We start from the raw sequence: 21,669 nt of genomic DNA, 5'->3' as shown, positions 1-21,669 counted from the left end.
ATGCCACCGGGCAGACCCATCATTTCAGCCCGTGGGTCTCTGTGCGAACCAATTTCTATCTTCCTGGATAGCTATCTACAACCTTGTGTACAGGGTACATTTACCCACCTCAAAGATTCCACTACTTTACTTTAAGTTTTTGGCTTATGATGTGATACCGGCTGATATCACGCTAGCCACCATTGATGTCACTAGTTTGTACACCTGCATACCCCATTCACAGGGATTGCAGGCCGTCAGACAATTGATCACTGGTAATGCATTATATAAGGGTCCTGATATAGACTTTTTCATGTAATTATTGGAGTTCACTCTCACGCATAATTTTTTTAGTTTTGACGGGCAGTTTTACAGGCAGCGAACGGGGTGTGCCATGGGATCTTCCGTGGCACCCTCGTTTGCAAATGCTTACATGTGGGAGGTCGAACGTAGTCTGTTTTTTGCCAACAGGACGATTTCCAGTAGATTGTTCTTATACTATAGGTACATAGACGATCTCTTGTTGATGTGGCATGGGGAAGTGACAGATTTGCACAACATCATTGTGACACATAATGCCACGGAGAGTCCAGTTAAACTAACATTGAGTAGTAGCCCAAACGAGATTTGATTTTTGGATCTTAACATCAAAATCGAGGAGGGCAGGTTGGCCACATCCCTATAAAAAAAAAACGACAGATCGTAATACAATCCTTAGATACGACAGTTGTCATCCGACCTCTATGGTCAGAAGTGTCCCCTATGCTCAATTCTTAAGAGTATGTAAAATCAACAGTAGTCCATTAAAGAGAGATATACAATTGGATGAAATGGAGTCTAGATTAAGAGCTAGGGGCTACCCATGGTACCTTTTGACACAGGCCAGAGAGAAGGCAGTGAATAAAAGCAGAGCTGAAAGCCTTACATCCACAAGAGCAAAAAAGTTAGGCAAAGTGATTCCATGGGTGAGCGAGTTCAACACGCACAGTCCATATGTCCAAAAACAGGTAAAAAAACTATGGCCTGTGGTTACATCTGACCCAGACTTGTCTGTGTTTTTCGTCACCAGCGCATTATGCACAGTTATGTTAAGGGCTGTAGCATTAAAGATATGGTCGTTAAGACCGATATGGCCAAGTTTAGAGAGGAACCTAAACATTTTTTGAGGCGCAAAAATGGTTGCTTCAAGTGCACAGGCTGCACGACGTGTTCACATATGTCTGTAGGTGACCACAGTACACATCCGTGTTCAGGAAAAAAATTCCCCATTATATGACCTCTAACATGTACCACCAAATTCGTAGTTTATGCCATTATGTGCCCATGCGGCAGATACTACATAGGCAAAACTGAGTGTCAATTTAAGACCAGGATGGCACAACACAGGTTGGCAATAAAAAATGCCCTTTCAGCAGGAAAACACTTTGTGGAACAGAGACACACCATGGCCACTTTCAAGCACAGAATAATTGATCATATGCCAGAATCTATCCGGGGGGGTAATAGAGGGAAGAAACTTCTACAATTAGAGTCGCGGTGGATTCACAGGTTAAATACACTTAGACCTGTGGGACTTAATGATAACTTAGGCCTCATCAGTTTTATTTAAACTCTGAAGATCAACACATGTATTATGGAACTGATGATTAACACTAGAATCTTATAAGGGGGCAATCTTTGATGAGGGAGCAGTAGTATACTGGTATATAGCCAGGACATGGTTTAAGCATCTTATGTGTGTTTTTTACATGAAGTTTTGATATGAATTTCTTATGTGTTTATGTCATAAATGTAGTTCACTATTATCATTTTTTAACCTGGCAGCACATGTGTATAACACTGTATGTTTAGTCACTGCATTATATTGTAGATGCATAAGATAGCACTTTATGTGTATATTACACGCTAGAGCTGCTAGCGTGCACGGAGCTGTCTCACTGAGGGTTTGCTTACATCTCTGTTGGCAGGTAGCGTTGCCATGGATGCGCCTCCGGGCGCCGGCGCGTCACTTCCGCGGAGACGCCAGTGACGTCAGTCTGGATGCCGGGATGGCGCGCCCAGCGGCACACGCTTGAGGGGATGTTCCTAATGGGGGTAAGTCTTATTTAAATTCACTGATTGTTGTTTTGCATTAATCCTGACGAAGGGGGAGACCCCGAAACGTTGATACGCATCAATACAAGGTTTACACTGTTTGAAGACTCAGAGTGCCGCCTCTTCATTCTTTGCTGGTATCCATATGGGCTTTGTCCCTGGAGGAGGGCACCCGAGCAAGACAGCCCCATAATAGAGCAAAAAATGGTGAGCTGCTCAATCAGATAGTGATGTCACTCAGGTGCTAAAAGGGAGGGGTAATTCTGTGTAGGAAAAAACAATGGTTCCCTAATGCACACCGAGTGAAAAATATTACTACATAATAGTCAGATTATACGGAGATCTTGGTTGCGTATATCTGCAAATATAGGGTTAAGCCCCCAGGCCGATCGACAAGGCTTCTCCGTCACTGGGGGTCCCTAATACTAGGTATGGGTCCGGGGTGCAGGACCCCATAACGTCGGCACAGGTCGGCTACCCCAGGTCAGCACACATGTGAGAGTTAATAAGGGTTAATAAGAAGCACAGAAGTGCTATGTAAGTGGTGTGATTAAAATAATACAAAAATATATACAAAGTGATAGGGAAAATCATAAGTGTTAATAAAGTGTTAGGTGTGCCGACCTGAAGCAGGCCAGCCATACCGACACAGGGGCCACCACACCCCACACCCACCCCATAAATAATTACAAATATGTCTGGGTTGAATTCCCAGTGTAAGGCCACATGATAATGGCTCCTACAGCATCTGAGAGCCAGCTTACCTGGAGATACCCCTAGCTTCTCCTATGGCAGTCTAGAGTCAGCAATCTCTCCTAATGCTGACCCATTCATGCCTCTCAATACAATGCAAAAAATGGTGAGCTGCTCAATCAGATAGTGGTGTCACTCAGGTGCTAAAAGGGAGGGGTAATTCTGTGTAGGAAAAAACAATGGTTCCCTAATGCACACCGAGTGAAAAATATTACTACATAATAGTCAGATTATACTGAGATCTTGGTTGCGTATATCTGCAGATATAGGGTTAAGCCCCCAGGCCGATCGACAAGGCTTCTCCGTCACTGGGGGTCCCTAATACTAGGTATGGGTCCGGGGTGCAGGACCCCATAACGTCGGCACAGGTCGGCTACCCCAGGTCAGCACACATGTGAGAGTTAATAAGGGTTAATAAGAAGCACAGAAGTGCTATGTAAGTGGTGTGATTAAAATAATACAAAAATATATACAAAGTGATAGGGAAAATCATAAGTGTGAATAAAGTGTTAGGGTGTGCCGACCTGAAGCAGGCCAGCCATACCGACACAGGGGCCACCACACCCCACACCCACCCCATAAATAATTACAAATATGTCTGGGTTGAATTCCCAGTGTAAGGCCACATGGTAATGGCTCCTACAGCATCTGAGAGCCAGCTTACCTGGAGATACCCCTAGCTTCTCCTATGGCAGTCTAGAGTCAGCAATCCCTATATCTGCAGATATACGCAACCAAGATCTCCGTATAATCTGACTATTATAATATGTAGTAATATTTTTCACTCGGTGTGCATTAGGGAACCATTGTTTTTTCCTACACAGAATTACCCCTCCCTTTTAGCACCTGAGTGACATCACTATCTGATTGAGCAGCTCACCATTTTTTGCATTGTATTGAGAGGCATGAATGGGTCAGCATTAGGAGGGATTGCTGACTCTAGACTGCCATAGGAGAAGCTAGGGGTATTTCCAGGTAAGCTGGCTCTCAGATGCTGTAGGAGCCATTACCATGTGGCCTTACACTGGGAATTCAACCCAGACATATTTGTAATTATTTATGGGGTGGGTGTGGGGTGTGGTGGCCCCTGTGTCGGTATGGCTGGCCTGCTTCAGGTCGGCACACCCTAACACTTTATTAACACTTATGATTTTCCCTATCACTTTGTATATATTTTTGTATTATTTTAATCACACCACTTACATAGCATTTCTGTGCTTCTAATTAACCCTTATTAACTCTCACATGTGTGCTGACCTGGGGTAGCCGACCTGTGCCGACGTTATGGGGTCCTGCACCCCGGACCCATACCTAGTATTAGGGACCCCCAGTGACGGAGAAGCCTTGTCGATCGGCCTGGGGGCTTAACCCTATATCTGCAGATATACGCAACCAATATCTCCGTATAATCTGACTATTATGTAGTAATATTTTTCACTCGGTGTGCATTAGGGAACCATTGTTTTTTCCTAGCCCCATAATAGAGGCAGAACCTAGTGCCGGAGTTCAATTCTGTGTATATATATATATATATATATATATATATATATATGTGGAACTCACTTCTCCGTACATTTCAAGAGGACCTCAGTCCAGAATCCTTCAAAAACAAACTCAAGACTTTCCTGTTTACTCAAGCAGTTTCATAATTGTCCCTTTAATGTCTCCATGCTCTCTGTACTTCATTGTTTCTGCACTGTATTATGTTAATTCTGTTAAGTGTCTTAAATCCTAATGGAGAAAGAGCGCTATATAAATAATATTATTACTATTAATATTATTTATTTATTTCCGCTTACTGATTCCTCTCCCTATGCAACCAAGCATCTGACTAGTCTTTTTTATTGCTTTGTTGCATTGCTTCCTGAACTTGAAATAATGACGCCTAAATCCCTTTCATCCTTGGTGGTCTCCATTATAGTACCCTAGATACTATATTTAATTTAACCTTTGCGTTTTTGAGACCCAAGTGCATGATATTGCATTTTTTAGCACTAAACTTTAGTTGCCACGTTCTTGACCATTCCTCAAGTCTATCTAGATCATCAATTATTTCTTTTACTTCTCCCGGTGTGTCTACCCTGTTGCATATCTTTGTTTTATCTGCAAAAAGGCACACTTTCTCTGCAATAGATCAAGACTGAAGGAGCCTCTCCTCTCTGTGGTATTTGGTATTTTTAGTGCTCGTTGCCTGAGGTACCCATGGAGGAGCAATATGGGCTATCAGTGACCAGTGGACTTGAAATCCATGAACTGCAGGATGAGTGGGACTTGCCCTTAAAATCAGTAACTGATATGCTGAAATGTATAATAAAAGAGGCAGAGAGAGATAGAACTATAGTGCAATGTGTAGGAGTGTACATAACACAAAAGCTATTCATACCCAATTTTTTGCCATCTTGAGCCTGATGACTTGGTACCAAATTATTGATATCCATTTTCTTTGTTTATTTATAAAGTGCCACAAAACTCTGCAAGGCCAGAATGTTGTTATACAGCAAGACAAGAAAAACAGACAAGTACTGTATACAGGAGGTAGATGGAGAAGTTGCAGACAGAAGATGAAGGATAGAGTAGGCCATGCTTTTGAGAGCTTTCAGTCAACATGGACATGGCAATGCTGAGTCTATAGGCATTAGATGGGATAGTAGCCGAGAGTGCCCATAGTGATGTAGTAGATTTTGAGAAAACAACAAATAAAGTTGCATGAGAGACTGGTTAGGAGTTATAGAAGAAGAAAGCAGCATAGGAGAAGTATTTGAGGCACGGGTGAGAGGGGGTTATGAAAGTGAAAGTGAGGCGCAGGTCAGTTGGAGTTTTAAGATGTGCAGAAGTAGAGTAACTTGAGAATAGTGAAGTGTTGGTAAGGGCTTTGAAGGTGAATTGGATTCTTTAGATTGACGTGATAAACTGGATTTTCCTGTTTCAACTACGTGATTTGCTGTCAAATGTACATGAAGGGCAATCAGCTATAAATAAGAAACTGCAAAAAAAAATAATTATTATTATTTGAATTATCCAATTAATATTACCTGGTACCAACCCATCAGTGGTCACTGCACATTATTTTACATGCTGTCATCTGACTTACATTACACAGATTTTGCAATCATTCTAGCATCCAAAAATGACACTTAACCACTGAACCATTCCACTAACAGCTTATCATTATGATACAGCGCACTATCTGGAGCGCACAAGCTAGTCCATGTTTGCCATATTATTGTGAGTACATGACATTTTTGTTTATAAAAATTGTATTACAAACATCCTGTGCATCATTGCCAAGTATTCCATTCATGGACCCAGATGCTTCTTGTTTGAGATTGCAACGATAAATCATATAGAGGCACTTAGATCTCTCAATGGATGTCAACAGGGAGTGTCCTTAGATCTGCTAAGTACTGTATACTGCACTCTTTATTTTCTGAATCAAGGAAATTAATTATTGTAATTTATCTTTTATGACTTTCCATGATCTCATTGTATCAGGGTCCATAATCTAGAAGAAACCACCTCTCGAATGTATTATGCATTTTGTAAGATATTTTTCATTGTGTTGCACACTTGATTCTCACAAAGGGCATATTGACAAATACAGTCAACATTTCCAATTTAGTACTTATACTAATGATTTTATTTATGTAATGCTTTTCTCTGATAGTACTCAAGACACTTTATACTAAAGGTGAGCCAACTTGGGCACACTACAATAGTCATACTGCAGAAAGTAAAACAAAGGATTGCCATGAGACTGAAGTTAATTAAACATCAAGGCTGTGGGCGGAGTCCCAGTGTAGGTGAGTTGTTTTGGGGCAGCCTGGGAAGTTTAAGTGGGTGTGGCTTGTGTGTAACTTTTATAAGACTCCGGCTGTTGCCTCTTTGATTTGTGAATTTTCCCTATCCTCACTGACCTGATTTTGGTAGTTGTTTTGTGTGTTGTTGGCTATTTTGTGTCCGGAAAAGAACAGCAGGTCATCAACTGTAATGCGGTTATTTAATTTTGGGTGCACTCATTTTAGTTGACTATTTTAGTTGGCTGTAACACCCTAACAGGGGCAGCAACATCATCCTTACAGGTGGGTAGTCATGTTAGAAGGTTTAGTAGGATACCCTCTTTGTGTTGTGCTTGTCTTGTTGTTTGCCACCCTTGTTAATGGGTGTGGTATGTTAGATAGAATAGACTTAGATCGACAGTGTCTAGGTCGGCCACTATTGGTCGACAGTAAGGTTGACATGGTTTCTAGATCAACAGGGACTCTAGGTCGACATGTACTAGGTCGACATGAAAAAAAGGTCGACATGAGTTTTTTTACATTTTTTTGGTGTAGTTCTCTTCGTAGAGTGATGGGGAACCCCAATTAGTGCACAGTGTCCCCTTGCATGGCTTGCTCTGCTCGCCATGCTTCGGGCAAAGTGCCTCGCTCCGCTACTGCTGCGCTCGGCACAGGTTACCATTCCCAATTGTAGTCCACGTGTATCGTAAAGTATGAAAAAGTTCAAAAAATTCAAAAATAATAATGAAAAACTCATGTCGACCTTTTGACATGTCGACCTTGTACATGTCAACCCAGAGTCCTTGTCAACATAGAAACCTTGTCGACCTACTTACTGTCGACCAATAGTGGTCGACCTAGACACTGTCGACATAAGTCATGTCAAACTTGAGACCGGATCCCCTTGACAATATCCACTTGCAATGTTGTTGTCTGTGGTACATTGATGGGTTGCATTGATTCTGGATGTACTTTTCTGGGCCACCATACATTTTTTAATTTTTAGTTTTCATTTCTGACTTAAAATAAATAGCTAACAATTTTCAGTAAAATTTCATGTCTCCGAGTCTTTATTTTATAGGCACAGTATAAAGTGGGATGCGGTCAGGATGCCGGCTGTTAGGATCATGCTAGTTGAAATATGGACGCCGGAATCCCGACACCCGTTGGAATCCTGATGCCGGAACTCTGAAAGGGCTAGACCAGTGCCAGAATCCCGACAGCTGGCATACCGAACATAACACCAGGCGGGTTAGGTTTAGGGATGCTGGGAGGAGGGGTTAGGGTCAGGCTGCGGAGGAGAGGGGGTTAGATTTAGGCAGTGGGTATGGGGGGTTAGGGTTAGACACCTCCGGGGGTGGTTAGGGTCAGGCACTAAGAGGGGAGGTTAGGCTGCGGGAACAAAGAGTTAGGGGGTAGGGGAGAGGGGGGTATAGCCTCTTCTCACCCCTGGCGGAATTTCATCGGGATCCCGGTGTCGGTATTATGAACGCCGCTATCCCATGTGCAGGTATTCTGTACTGATTTCTATCATTTTTATGTTTACGCTTAACAGCACATATGAAGCACATCAGCCATGACAAGGTTTATACAAGGTGTGCATTAAAAATAAGAATTTACTTACCGATAATTCTATTTATCGGAGTCCGTAGTGGATGCTGGGGTTCCTGAAAGGACCATGGGGAATAGCGGCTCCGCAGGAGACAGGGCACAAAAAGTAAAGCTTTAGGATCAGGTGGTGTGCACTGGCTCCTCCCCCTATGACCCTCCTCCAAGCCTCAGTTAGGATACTGTGCCCGGACGAGCGTACACAATAAGGAAGGATTTTGAATCCCGGGTAAGACTCATACCAGCCACACCAATCACACTGTACAACCTGTGATCTGAACCCAGTTAACAGTATGATAACAGCGGAGCCTCTGAAAAGATGGCTCACAACAATAATAACCCGATTTTTGTAACTATGTACAAGTAATGCAGATAATCCGCACTTGGGATGGGCGCCCAGCATCCACTACGGACTCCGAGAAATAGAATTATCGGTAAGTAAATTCTTATTTTCTCTATCGTCCTAGTGGATGCTGGGGTTCCTGAAAGGACCATGGGGATTATACCAAAGCTCCCAAACGGGCGGGAGAGTGCGGATGACTCTGCAGCACCGAATGAGAGAACTCCAGGTCCTCTTTAGCCAGGGTATCAAATTTGTAGGATTTTACAAACGTGTTTGCCCCTGACTAAATAGCCGCTCAGCAAAGTTGTAAAGCCGAGACACCTCGGGCAGCCGCCCAAGATGAGCCCACCTTCCTTGTGGAATGGGCATTTACATATTTTGGCTGTGGCAGGCCTGCCACAGAATGTGCAAGCTGAATTGTATTACACATCCAACTAGCAATAGTCTGCTTAGAAGCAAGAGCACCCAGTTTGTTGGGTGCATACAGGATAACAGCAAGTCAGTTTTCCTGACTCCAGCAGTCCTGGAACCTATACTTTCAGGGCCCTGACAACATCCAGCAACTTGGAGTCCTCCAAGTCCCTAGTAGGCGCAAGGCACCACAATAAGCTGGTTCAGGTGAAACACTGACACCACCTTAGGGAGAGAACTGGGGACGAGTCCGCAGCTCTGCCCTGTCCGAATGGACAAATAGATATGGGCTTTTTTGAGAAAAAAGCCACCAATTTGACACTCGCCTGGCCCAGGCCAGAGCCAAGAGCATGGTCACTTTTTATGTGAGATGCTTCAAATCCACAGATTTGACTGGTTTTAAACCAATGTGATTTGAGGAATCCCAGAACTACGTTGAGATCCCACAGTGCCACTGGAGGCACAAAAGGGGGTTGTATATGCAATACTCCCTTGACAAACTTCTGGACTTCAGGAACTGAAGCCAATTCTTTCTGGAAGAAAATCGACAGGGCCGAAATATGAACCTTAATGGGCCCCAATTTGAGGCCCATAGACACTCCTGTTTGCAGGAAATGCAGGAATCGACCGAGTTGAAATTTCTTCGTGGGGCCTTCCTGGCCTCACACCACGCAACATATTTCCGCCACATGTGGTGATAATGTTGTGCGGTCACCTCCTTCCTGGCTTTGACCAGGGTAGGAATGACCTCTTCCGGAATGCCTTTTTCCCTTAGGATCCGGCGTTCCACCGCCATGCCGTCAAACGCAGCTGCGGTAAGTCTTGGAACAGACATGGTACTTGCTGAAGCAAGTCCCTTCTTAGCGGCAGAGGCCATAAGTCCTCTGTGAGCATCTCTTGAAGTTCCGGGTACCAAGTCCTTCTTGGCCAATCCGGAGCCATGAGTATAGTTCTTACTCCTCTACGTCTTATAATTCTCAGTACTTTAGGTATGAGAAGCAGAGGAGGGAACACATACACCGACTGGTACACCCACGGTGTTACCAGAACGTCCACAGCTATTGCCTGAGGGTCTCTTGACCTGGCGCAATACCTGTCCCGTTTTTTGTTCAGACGGGACGCCATCATGTCCACCTTTGGTATTTCCCAACGGTTCACAATCATGTGGAAAAACTTCCCGATGAAGTTTCCACTCTCCCGGGTGGAGGTCGTGCCTGCTGAGGAAGTCTGCTTCCCAGTTTCCACTCCCGGAATGAAACACTGCTGACAGTGCTATCACATGATTTTCCGCCCAGCGAAAAGTCCTTGCAGTTTTTGCCATTGCCCTCCTGCTTCTTGTGCCGCCCTGTCTGTTTACGTGGGCGACTGCCGTGATGTTTTTCCCACTGGATCAATACCGGCTGACCTTGAAGCAGAGGTCTTGCTAAGCTTAGAGCATTATAAATTTACCCTTAGCTCCAGTATATTTATGTGGAGAAAAGTCTCCAGACTTGATCACACTCCCTGGAAATTTTTTCCTTGTGTGACTGCTCCCCAGCCTCTCGGGCTGGCCTCCGTGGTCACCAGCATCCAATCCTGAATGCCGAATCTGCGGCCCTCTAGAAGATGAGCACTCTGTAACCACCACAGGAGAGACACCCTTGTCCTTGGATATAGGGTTATCCGCTGATGCATCTGAAGATGCGATCCGGACCATTTGTCCAGCAGATCCCACTGAAAAGTTCTTGCGTGAAATCTGCCGAATGGAATTTCTTCGTAGGAAGCCACCATTTTTACCAGGACCCTTGTGCAATGATGCACTGACACTTTTCCTGGTTTTAGGAGGTTCTTGACTAGCTCGGATAACTCCCTGGCTTTCTCTTCCGGGAGAAACACCTTTTTCTGGACTGTGTCCAGAATCATCCCTAGGCACAGCAGACGTGTCGTCAGGATCAGCTGCGATTTTGGAATATTTAGAATCCATCTGTGCTGTTGTAGCAGTATCCGAGATAGTGCTACTCCGACCTCCAACTGTTCCCTGGACTTTGCCCTTATCAGGAGATCGTCCAAGTAAGGGGTAATTAAGACGCCTTTTCTTCGAAGAAGAATCATCATTTCGGCCATTACCTTGGTAAAGACCCGGGGTGCCGTGGACAATCCAAACGGCAGCGTCTGAAACTGACAGTGACAGTTCTATACCACGAACCTGAGGTACCCTTAGTGAGAAGGGCAAATTTGGGACATGGAGGTAAGCATCCCTGATGTCCCGGGACACTATATAGTCCCCTTCTTCCTGGTTCGTTATCACTGCTCTGAGTGACTCCATCTTGATTTGAACCTTTGTAAGTGTTCAAATTTTTTTAGATTTAGAATAGGTCTCACCTAGCCTTCTGGCTTCAGTACCACAATATAGTGTGGAATAATACCCCTTTCCTTGTTGTAGGAGGGGTAATTTGATTATCACCTGCTGGGAATACAGCTTGTGAATTTTTTCCCATACTGCCTCCTTGTCGGAGGGATACCTTGGTAAAGCAGACTTCAGGAGCCTGCGAGGGGGAAACGTTTCGACATTCCAATCTGTACCCCTGGGATACTACTTGTAGGATCCAGGGGTCCTGTACGGTCCCAGCGTCATGCTGAGAGCTTGGCAGAAGCGGTGGAAGGCTTCTGTTCCTGGGAATGGGCTGCCTGCTGCAGTCTTCTTCCCTTTCCTCTATCCCTGGGCAAATATGACTCTTATAGGGACGAAAGGACTGAGGCTGAAAAGACGGTGTCTTTTTCTGCAGAGATGTGACTTAGGGTAAAAACGGTGGATTTTCCAGCAGTTGCCGTGGCCACCAGGTCCGATGGACCGACCCCAAATAACTCCTCTTCCTTTATACGGCAATACACCTTTGTGCCGTTTGGAATCTGCATCACCTGACCACTGTCGTGTCCATAAACATCTTCTGGCAGATATGGACATCGCACTTACTCTTGATGCCAGAGTGCAAATATCCCTCTGTGCATCTCGCATATATAGAAATGCATCCTTTAAATGCTCTATAGTCAATAAAATACTGTCCCTGTCAAGGGTATCAATATTTTTAGTCAGGGAATCCGACCAAGCCACCCCAGCTCTGCCCATCCAGGCTGAGGCGATCGCTGGTCGCAGTATAACACCAGTATGTGTGTATATACTTTTATATGATATTTTCCAGCCTCCTGTCAGCTGGCTCCTTGAGGACGGCCCTATCTATAGACGGTACCGCCACTTGTTTTGATAAGCGTGTGAGCGCCTTATCCACCCTAAGGGGTGTTTCCCAACGCGCCCTAACTTCTGGCGGGAAAGGGTATACCGCCAATAATTTTCTATCGGGGGGAACCCACGCATCATCACACACTTCATTTAATTTATCTGATTCAGGAAAAACTACAGGTAGTTTTTTCACATCCCACATAATACCCTCTTTTGTGGTACTTGTAGTATCAGAAATATGTAACACCTCCTTCATTGCCCTTAACGTGTGGCCCTAATAAGGAATACGTTTGTTTATTCACCGTCGACACTGGATTCAGTGTCCGTGTCTGTGTCGACCGACTAAGGTAAACGGGCGTTTTAAAACCCCTGACGGTGTTTTTGAGACGTCTGGACCGGTACTAATTGTTTGTCGGCCGTCTCATGTCGTCAACCGACCTTGCAGCGTGTTGACATTATCACGTAATTCCCTAAATAAGCCATCCATTCCGGTGTCGACTCCCTAGAGAGTGACATCACCATTACAGGCAATTGCACCGCCTCCTCACCAACAGCGTCCTCATACATGTCGACACACACGTACCGACACACAGCACACACACAGGGAATGCTCTGATAGAGGACAGGACCCACTAGCCCTTTGGAGAGACAGAGGGAGAGTTTGCCAGCACACACCAAAAAACGCTATAATTATATAGGGACAACCTTATATAAGTGTTTTCCCTTATAGCATCTTTTTATATATTTCTAACGCCAAATTAGTGCCCCCCCTCTCTGTTTTAACCCTGTTTCTGTAGTGCAGTGCAGGGGAGAGCCTGGGAGCCTTCCCTCCAGCCTTTCTGTGAGGGAAAATGGCGCTGTGTGCTGAGGAGATAGGCCCCGCCCCTTTTTCGGCGGGCTCGTCTCCCGCTCTTCAACGGATTCTGGCAGGGGTTAAATATCTCCATATAGCCCCCGGAGGCTATATGTGAGGTATTTTTTGCCAAAAAATAGGTTTACATTGCCTCCCAGGGCGCCCCCCTCCCAGCGCCCTGCACCCTCAGTGACTGCCGTGTGAAGTGTGCTGAGAGCAATGGCGCACAGCTGTAGTGCTGTGCGCTACCTTAAGAAGACTGAGGAGTCTTCTGCCGCCGATTCTGGACCTTCTTCTCTTTTCAGCATCTGCAAGGGGGCCGGCGGCGAGGCTCCGGTGACCATCCAGGCTGTACCTGTGATCGTCCCTCTGGAGCTAATGTCCAGTAGCCAAAGAAGCCAATCCATCCTGCACGCAGGTGAGTTCACTTCTTCTCCCCTAAGTCCCTCGTTGCAGTGATCCTGTTGCCAGCAGGACTCACTGTAAAATAAAAAACCTAAGCTAAACTTTTCTAAGCAGCTCTTTAGGAGAGCCACCTAGATTGCACCCTTCTCGGCCGGGCACAAAAATCTAACTGAGGCTTGGAGGAGGGTCATAGGGGGAGGAGCCAGTGCACACCACCTGATCCTAAAGCTTTACTTTTTGTGCCCTGTCTCCTGCGGAGCCGCTATTCCCCATGGTCCTTTCAGGAACCCCAGCATCCACTAGGACGATAGAGAAATAATCATAACAATGAGAGAGAAAAAAAATATTCAAAGTTAATTGTATCTTTCATCCTATCCACATTCTCGGAGGCTGCCATCTTGGGCAGTATGATAAGAAATATACAGAAATATGATTATGGTGGAAAAACAGAAAACACATCAGATCCAGCTCCCTAGATCACATCAAATGCCTAGATCATCCCATTGTACCATAATCCTACCCACATCAGATGGGGCTGCCATCTCAGGTGCACTGCTATCATTGGGCAGAATACACAATACATAGAAATATGATACATGGAGCCTGATTCACAGTGGCTGAAGTTTTGGCCTCTCCACATAAGTCGCACAGCGCATGCGGTCTGATTGTTAACACATGGAACTCTAGGACAGGATTGCATGCAGGGTCTATAGAATTTGGTGAGTGCTCCTGGGAGGTGGCTACGCAGATTCGAGCATGTTGTGGGTGTGTCGCTGTAAACTGCACACACAGGAGGCCATACACAGACAGAGCCCTACCACAGGGCTTGTGCAAGTTTTGATGGTGCATCTGATGGCAAGGGCGTAGCTACCATAGGTGCAGGCAGTGCAGCTGCTATGGGGCACAGAGCTGAGAGGGGCCCACTTTCCCTGTCACAGTTACATGTGTTATATACAGGGTGTAGCTACCATAGGTGCAGGCAGTGCAGCTGCTATGGGGCCCAGAGGTGAGAGGGGCCCACCTTCCCTGTCAAAGTTACATGTGTTATATACATTTTTTTGCCATTAAGTGGTACGTAGGGGTCCTTTCAAACTTTTTCCTTGGGGCCTGCAATATATCTAGGTATGCCCCTGGACCTGCTCATTGTAGTTTGGTATAAAATGAACTGGAGGGCATTTTAAAGTTATATAATATGAACCGGGTCACTGTAATGAGGCACAATTAGAACAGGGAGCACTATATATCATAATGTGAATTGGGGGTACTGTGCAACATAATGTGTACTGGTAGCTCTGAAATGTGACATAGGGTGAACTTAAGCACTACTGCGATTCATAAAAGAATCTAGGGCACTACTATGTGTGATGTTAGTGTATTAGAATGCTTAATATTTGTAGACACTCCCTTACTAATATGTGTAAGCCTGAATCTTCAGTGATGGTCCCTGGGACCAGGGGGATGCTGGGAAGTGGGTGGTCCAGTGTGCAGTGTGCCTGGAGTTGGTGAGGGAATAAAAACAGCACAGCAGTGAACTCACATGTCTCTGTGTCTTTATGAATGGATTTACAAACATGAACAAAACACTATGGGGCATAACATTAAATAAGGCTCTACTATGGTTCAGAAAATGAACTAGGGCACTATTATAGGGCATAATATTAACAACTGCTGCAGAGAAGTGTCTCTCTAGAAGCATTGGGACGGGGGCCCTTTCAAAATGTTGCTATGGGGCCCACAAAGTTTTGGCTACGCCCCTGTCTGATGGTGCATGTAAGGAGCCCCTGGATGGAAATGAACTACCATAAGATGTTAAAAGTATGTGTCTGAGTATTGAGAAAATCATCCCCGGCTTCAGCAAAAGACACACCCGTGACAGCGTGTAACTCTGAATCAGGACCATGGTGAGGAAATACAAATTTCATGTAGAATACAAATGGGCTCTGGTGGAAGGGTAGAGTGAGTCCTACACTTCAGATCATGTAAGAGATACAGGGCCTAATTCAAGGTTGATTGCAAAAAAACTTTTTCCTCTAATGGGCAAAACCACGTGCACTGGCGGTGAGGCAGATATAACATGTGCAGAGAGAGTTAGATTTGGATGGGTTATTTTGTTTCTATTCAGAGTAATTACTGACTGCTTTATTTTTACACTGCAATTTAGATTTCAGTTTGAACACACCCCACTCAAATCTAACTCTCACTGCACGTTACATCTGCACAACCTGCACTGCACATTGGGGGTCATTCCGAGTTGTTCGCTCGCAAGCTGCTTTTAGCAGCATTGCACACGCTAAGCCGCCGCCTACTGGGAGTGAATCTTAGCTTATCAAAATTGCGAACGAAAGATTCGCAATGTTGCGATAAGACATCTCTGTGCAGTTTCTGAGTAACTCGAAACTTACTCGGCATCTGCGATCAGTTCAGTGCTTGTTGTTCCTGGTTTGACGTCACAAACACACCCAGCGTTCGCCCAGACATTCCTCCGTTTCTCCAGCCACTCCCGCGTTTTTCCCAGAAACTGTAGCGTTTTTTCACACACTCCCATAAAACGGCCAGTTTCCGCCCAGAAACACCCACTTCCTGTCAATCACAGTACGATCACCAGAACAAAGAAAAAACTGTGAGTAAAATTCCTAACTGCATAGCAAATTTACTTGGCGCAGTCGCAGTGCGAACATTGCGCATGCGCACTAAGCGGAAAATCGCTGCGATGCGAAGAAATTTACAGAGCGAACAACTCGGAATGACCCCCATGGTTTTGCCCATTAGAGGAAAATGTTAGTTTGCAATAAACCTTGAATTAGGCCCACAATGCTGTATATGAGACAATACTATAGATTGCATATTGACTTCTTGAACCCAAACAAATTGGCAATGGATAAAGCTAACAGGCAGACTGTGGTGGTCAGAAAGTATTGAAGTTGTGGGTGTGGGTCAGTGGGAGGAGATCATAGAAAGCGAGAAATGTGGGGGTACAGATGGAGATGCCAGTCGGCAAAACAGGCTTCAGCATCAAATGCCGGGGCCACTGCCAAATCAAGGGAGTCTCACTGGTTTGTCATATCCAGAACAGTTTAGCCACAGCAATGTGGAAAGGTAGAAGAGTTGTGATCGCCACAAAACACTGTTGTAAGTGGCATGAAGTGTTGACAAGGTTGAAAATCAATTCTCAGGTGTAGATGCACCAGATTGTAGCACACACACTGTCTGATGTGAGCCACTGGCCTAGTGTGGTGGCATTGAGCGTGACTTTAAGTCAGAGATGAGCCACATGGAATAAGGCCACATTGCAGCATATGGGGGTCCCGGCGCCCGGCAGCGCTCACCGGAGCAGCAGACACTGGCTCCCTGGACAGGTGAGTATGTTTTTTTTTTTTTTTTTACTTTTTTTTTAACACTTTGATCAGCTTGTGTGTCCATCGGACACACACACATATAGCTGTTCACTGGAGCCGGGCTCCTGCTCAGCTTTCTCTGCCAGGGGCAGAGAAAACTGGGCAAATGCCTCTCTATCGCAATGCTGCTCTGTGATCTCGACAACCTGAGCTGGCGAGATTATCACAGGGCACACTGCGGTATTTTTTCACATTTTTTTTAAAAGTAAATTTAGTCAGATCGCATTTCCCATTATAAGTATGGGGAATGTGATGTGGCTTACTAAAAAAAAAGGGAATTAAAGGGTTTGGAGCAGTGTTTATGAAAACTGCTGCAAATGCCCTTTAATATATTCAAGTGATGCTAAAATAATGTGAAAAGGGTGAGAAAAACACCCTTTTTCACATTATTTTAGTAAAAATAATGTTAATAAATGGACCTCTTAGTGTTTTGAGCTATACAACATTTATGCAAAACTTGCAAATAATTTGGAATTTTGCTATAAATCCCAATACAGCAGTCCAAAATATGATGTTTAATCATAACCTATAGAAGTATGCTCTTCCCAAAGTGACTTTACATGAGGGATTTTCTTTAATGGCATAGACCAAGAGGTCTTTATAAAGAGGGGAAATCACGACACAGTTGTCATCGATAGGGGGCAATCTTGATTTCTCACATATTTCAGGATAAATTGAATGACTTGCCAATAGTGAAGAAGCTCTGCGTGAGGCATTGTGAAACTACTGATCATAAGGTCTTTCCCAATAACTCTTTTATCTATTACTAAAATGATAACTCACGCCAGCTGCTAATCAGACCATTATGATGAGACATGAGCAAAAAACCTTGGAGGAAATAAGAAATTTGTGTTATTCAATCAGAAATGATGAACATTTGCTCAGCTAGTGAAATCTACACAGTGACATTACTAAGATCCTGAGATCAAACCTGAGCTTCAAAGCAGATTTTGTAAAGAATAATCATCTGGTGCTGATTTTTTTGATCTCCATCTACATAGTTAGATCATATTTATTGTGTCATTGTCCTATCTGTTAAAAATGAGCTAAACAATAATAGGAGATTAAGGTGCTTGTTTAAAGATCTATGGGGGTCATTCCGACCCGATCGCTCGCTGCAGTTTGTCGCAGCGCAGCGATCTGGTCGAAACTGCGCATGCAGTCGTCGGTGCCCAGCGAGTGCCTCTGAGACAGAGGCGGTCGCTGGGTGGGAGGGGGCTGAGCGGTGGCGTTAAGCCGCCGTTTAGGGGGAGCGGGAGCGACGAGTAACTCCCGGCCAGCCGCAGGAGCTGCTCTGGCCGGGAGTTACTCCTCAAATACAAAGGCATCGCTGCTGTGCGATGCTTTTGTATTTGTGCGGGGGGGGGGGGGGGGGGGGGGCGGCACTGACATGCGGGGCGGACTAGCCCTGTGCTGGACGTCCCCCCGCATGTCTGAGTTTACGATCGTAGCTGTGCTTAACTTAGCACAGCTATGATCAACTCGGAATGACCCCCAGTGTACAGAATGTCTATATGTTCTTCTATGCATACTGTGTGTTTGCACAAAGAGAAACATCGAGCCTATTTCAGACCTGATCGCTTCTCTGCGATTTTGCAGAGGGCTGCGATCAGATAGCTGCCGCCTATAGAGAGTGAAAACCCGCCCTGTGCAAGTGTGCAAATGCATGTGTACACTGTGCGAAAACTTCGCCAAACAGCGGACATCTGCAAATCCGTTCACAACTCACTCACCATCGAATTATTTTTCCAGTCTGTGCGTAACCTAGGACTATTCCTACAGTGCGACATAAAACAAGCTGATTGGGGTCGGAGCTGACGTCACACACCTGCCCTGAAAACGCTTCTGCACGCCTGCGTTTATCCTGACACTCCCAGAAAACGTCCAGTTACCACCCACAAACGCCCGCTTCCTGTCAATTACCTTGCGTACACATATCAATCAAAATTTTTGCACCATTCTGTTGCTGTTTGGGCTCGCGCAGTCATTCAGTAATCGGCCGATGTGTGATTTTTCGACAACAGTGATGAGGTCTGAATTAGGCCCATAGTTCACCTATTCATGTTTGCATATCATTGACTCCTTACGCCCAGAAAGGCGGAATAGGGTTGGAAGGGGCAACAAGCATAGATAAAAGTACAGTAAGTGTGTGCTCACATAAATGCTACACAAGTAGACGTGGAAGCATCCATACAACTTATAGACGGTGTCTCTGTTGCTGGTGCTAAAGGGCAATGATATGTGGTGGTGGTGGTGATGATGATGATGATGAGTATTAGAACCTCTATCTAGCCGCTTCTGATCGGCTGATTTAATCATGACCCCTTCAACTCATAGCACTTAAATCATTAGTGTTACTGTTTCACCATAGTAAGACTAAGCAGCAAGTCTCCAGCATACACAAAGGGGCCACTGCTAAATCAAGGGAGTCTCTTATCACATAATATCGTAATATAGTTAATGAGGTATTCTTCCCATCTATTAATGTAGAATATTGAGGGCCTGATTCTGTGTCAGGCACATTCACTGTTCCGTACTACCTTTGCAGCTTATTTACTTTGTTACTCTAGTGCAAGTATCCGCCTGTGTATGCCTCTACCTCATGCTGGTTGCATAAGATCCATCAGAGAGAGGCGTCCCATCTACGTCCACATGCTAAGAACGAACATGGAAGTCAGCTTATACCCCCACTACACTCCAGTGACACTCTCACCTCATCCGCATGCTTGCCTCTTAGGGGTTGTGCACAGTAACAAAGTAGCAATCTGCTGCATGGCCCCTACAAGGGGAGGCGAAACCACATCACAACAATATTGCATAGTGATAGCGTTTAAAGCCATGATACTTGTTCCAATGAGATGCTACATGTTTACAATAATAGGCTATTATGGGGAATAATGCAGAGGTAGCAGCTTTACCCAACTGCAGTATGGTAGATCTGCTATATTACAGTTTGGGATGTAGTCATGTGACCGACTGTCTGTTTCCTAGCTGTCAGGATAACAACGCTGGAATCCCAACCACTTCACATGCCGACTGCCGGAATGCTGACGAGCAGGGACTATTCACACTCGTGGGTGTCCACGACACCCATAGAGTGGGAATAACTCCTGTAGCCAGCGCAGCAAACCATCGAGCCCCCAGCCAGCATACTAGCTATCGGAATCCCGGCGTTGGTATGCTTACTGCCAGTCACCCAACCCGACAGTTTATAGAGGTCAGCAACATCTAGTTAGCAGCCACATAGGTGCTGTATACAGGCATCATATGCTGCTTCCTTTCCTATGAAGTTGCCAGCTTTCCTCCTGGTTTCAGCTTGGAATGGAGTTACTATTACAGTTGCCAAGATGCTTTCCCTTTACTAAACACTGTAACCGTTCTTTATTCTGTTTCATTTCATGCCTCCAAAAACCTTCCAATTTGCAAGAGTATTTAAAAGTACAATAATTTAATTATGAAAATGATGTTACCATAGAGACACATTTTTTCATTCCCGCAAAGATAAAGCTGCAGTACAAAAAATAACAATCTATTTTTTAGGAACATTGATTTTATTCATATGTAACATTTATCCAATGGTTCCTGAAATAAAATAATAAATTAAAATGAAAAGTAATATATAATTCTGATCATATATGACTAGACGATATGTTTTTTTTAGACAGGTATATGACCGTGCAACCCAAGGATGAATTAAGCCTTGGAGGGGTCCTGGGCACTTAAGGCTGGGGGGCCCGGGGTAAGGGGGGGGGGGGGGTATATTAGATTGTGCATACCTACCAACATGACCCATTCCAGGAGGGAGAAAATGCTCTCTATATACTTATTAGTACTGTCCATATCCCTTTGTATTAGACATGAGCGGGTTCGGTTCCTCGGAATCCGAACCCCCCCGAACTTCAGCCTTTTTACACGGGTCCGAGGCAGACTCGGATCTTCCCGCCTTGCTCGGTTAACCCGAGCGCGCCCGAACGTCATCATCCCGCTGTCGGATTCTCGCGAGGCTCGTATTCTATCGCGAGACTCGGATTCTATATAAGGAGCCGCGCGTCGCCGCCATTTTCACACGTGCATTGAGATTGATAGGGAGAGGACGTGGCTGGCGTCCTCTCCGTTTAGATAGAGAGTGAGACACTTGATTTACTGGAGCATCAGGAATTTAGGAGTACTCAGAGAGTGCAGAGTTTTGCTGATAGTTATACTAGTGGTGACCACCAGTTTTATTTATTATTTAATATAATCCGTTCTCTGCCTGAAAAAAAACGATACACAGTCACATACCATATCTGTGCTCAGCCTCAGTGTGCTGCATGATAATATCATCTATGTATATCTGACTGTGCTGAGTAGTGCTCACTGCTCACACAGCTTAATTGTGGGGGAGACTGGGGAGCAGTTATAGCAGGAGTACATATTTAACAGTGCACACTTTCGCTGCCAGAGTGCCAGTGTGACTGACCAGCAGTGACCACCAGTATATTGTCTGCCTGAAAAAGTTAAACACTCGTGTGGTGTTTTTTTTATTTATTCTATAAACGCATTCTGCTGACAGTGTCCAGCAGGTCCGTCATTCATTATATTTCTATCTTCTTCATACTAGTAGTTTAGGAGTCTGCAGTGCTGACAGTGTCCAGCAGGTCCGTCATTATACAATATATACCTGTCCTGCAGTAGTGATATATATATATATTTTTTATATCATTATCATCCAGTCTATACTAGCAGACGCGCAGTACGGTAGTCCACGGCTGTAGCTACCTCTGTGTCGGCAGTCGCTCGTCCATAATTGTATACCTACCTGTGGTGGTTTTTTTTTTTTCCATCTTCTTCATACT

The 21,669-nt window shown here is 44.9% G+C and overlaps 1 long non-coding RNA gene across 1 annotated transcript in view; it reads left to right on the top strand.

The window, feature by feature from the left end:
* The window catches only part of LOC135050593 (uncharacterized), a 118,844-nt gene that overhangs the window by 82,809 nt on the left and 14,366 nt on the right, over positions 1–21,669 (top strand). The window contains exon 2 of the long non-coding RNA XR_010241686.1: positions 1,947–2,073. This is a non-coding gene — a long non-coding RNA (uncharacterized LOC135050593). The remainder of the gene's footprint in view (positions 1–1,946; positions 2,074–21,669) is intronic.

The sequence above is a fragment of the Pseudophryne corroboree genome, chromosome 2, assembly GCF_028390025.1.
Source record: "Pseudophryne corroboree isolate aPseCor3 chromosome 2, aPseCor3.hap2, whole genome shotgun sequence".
NCBI classification, from domain to species: Eukaryota; Metazoa; Chordata; class Amphibia; order Anura; family Myobatrachidae; genus Pseudophryne; species Pseudophryne corroboree.
The sequence above is the reverse complement of the archived record's forward strand: the minus strand, read 5'-3'. Positions and strand labels throughout refer to the sequence as shown.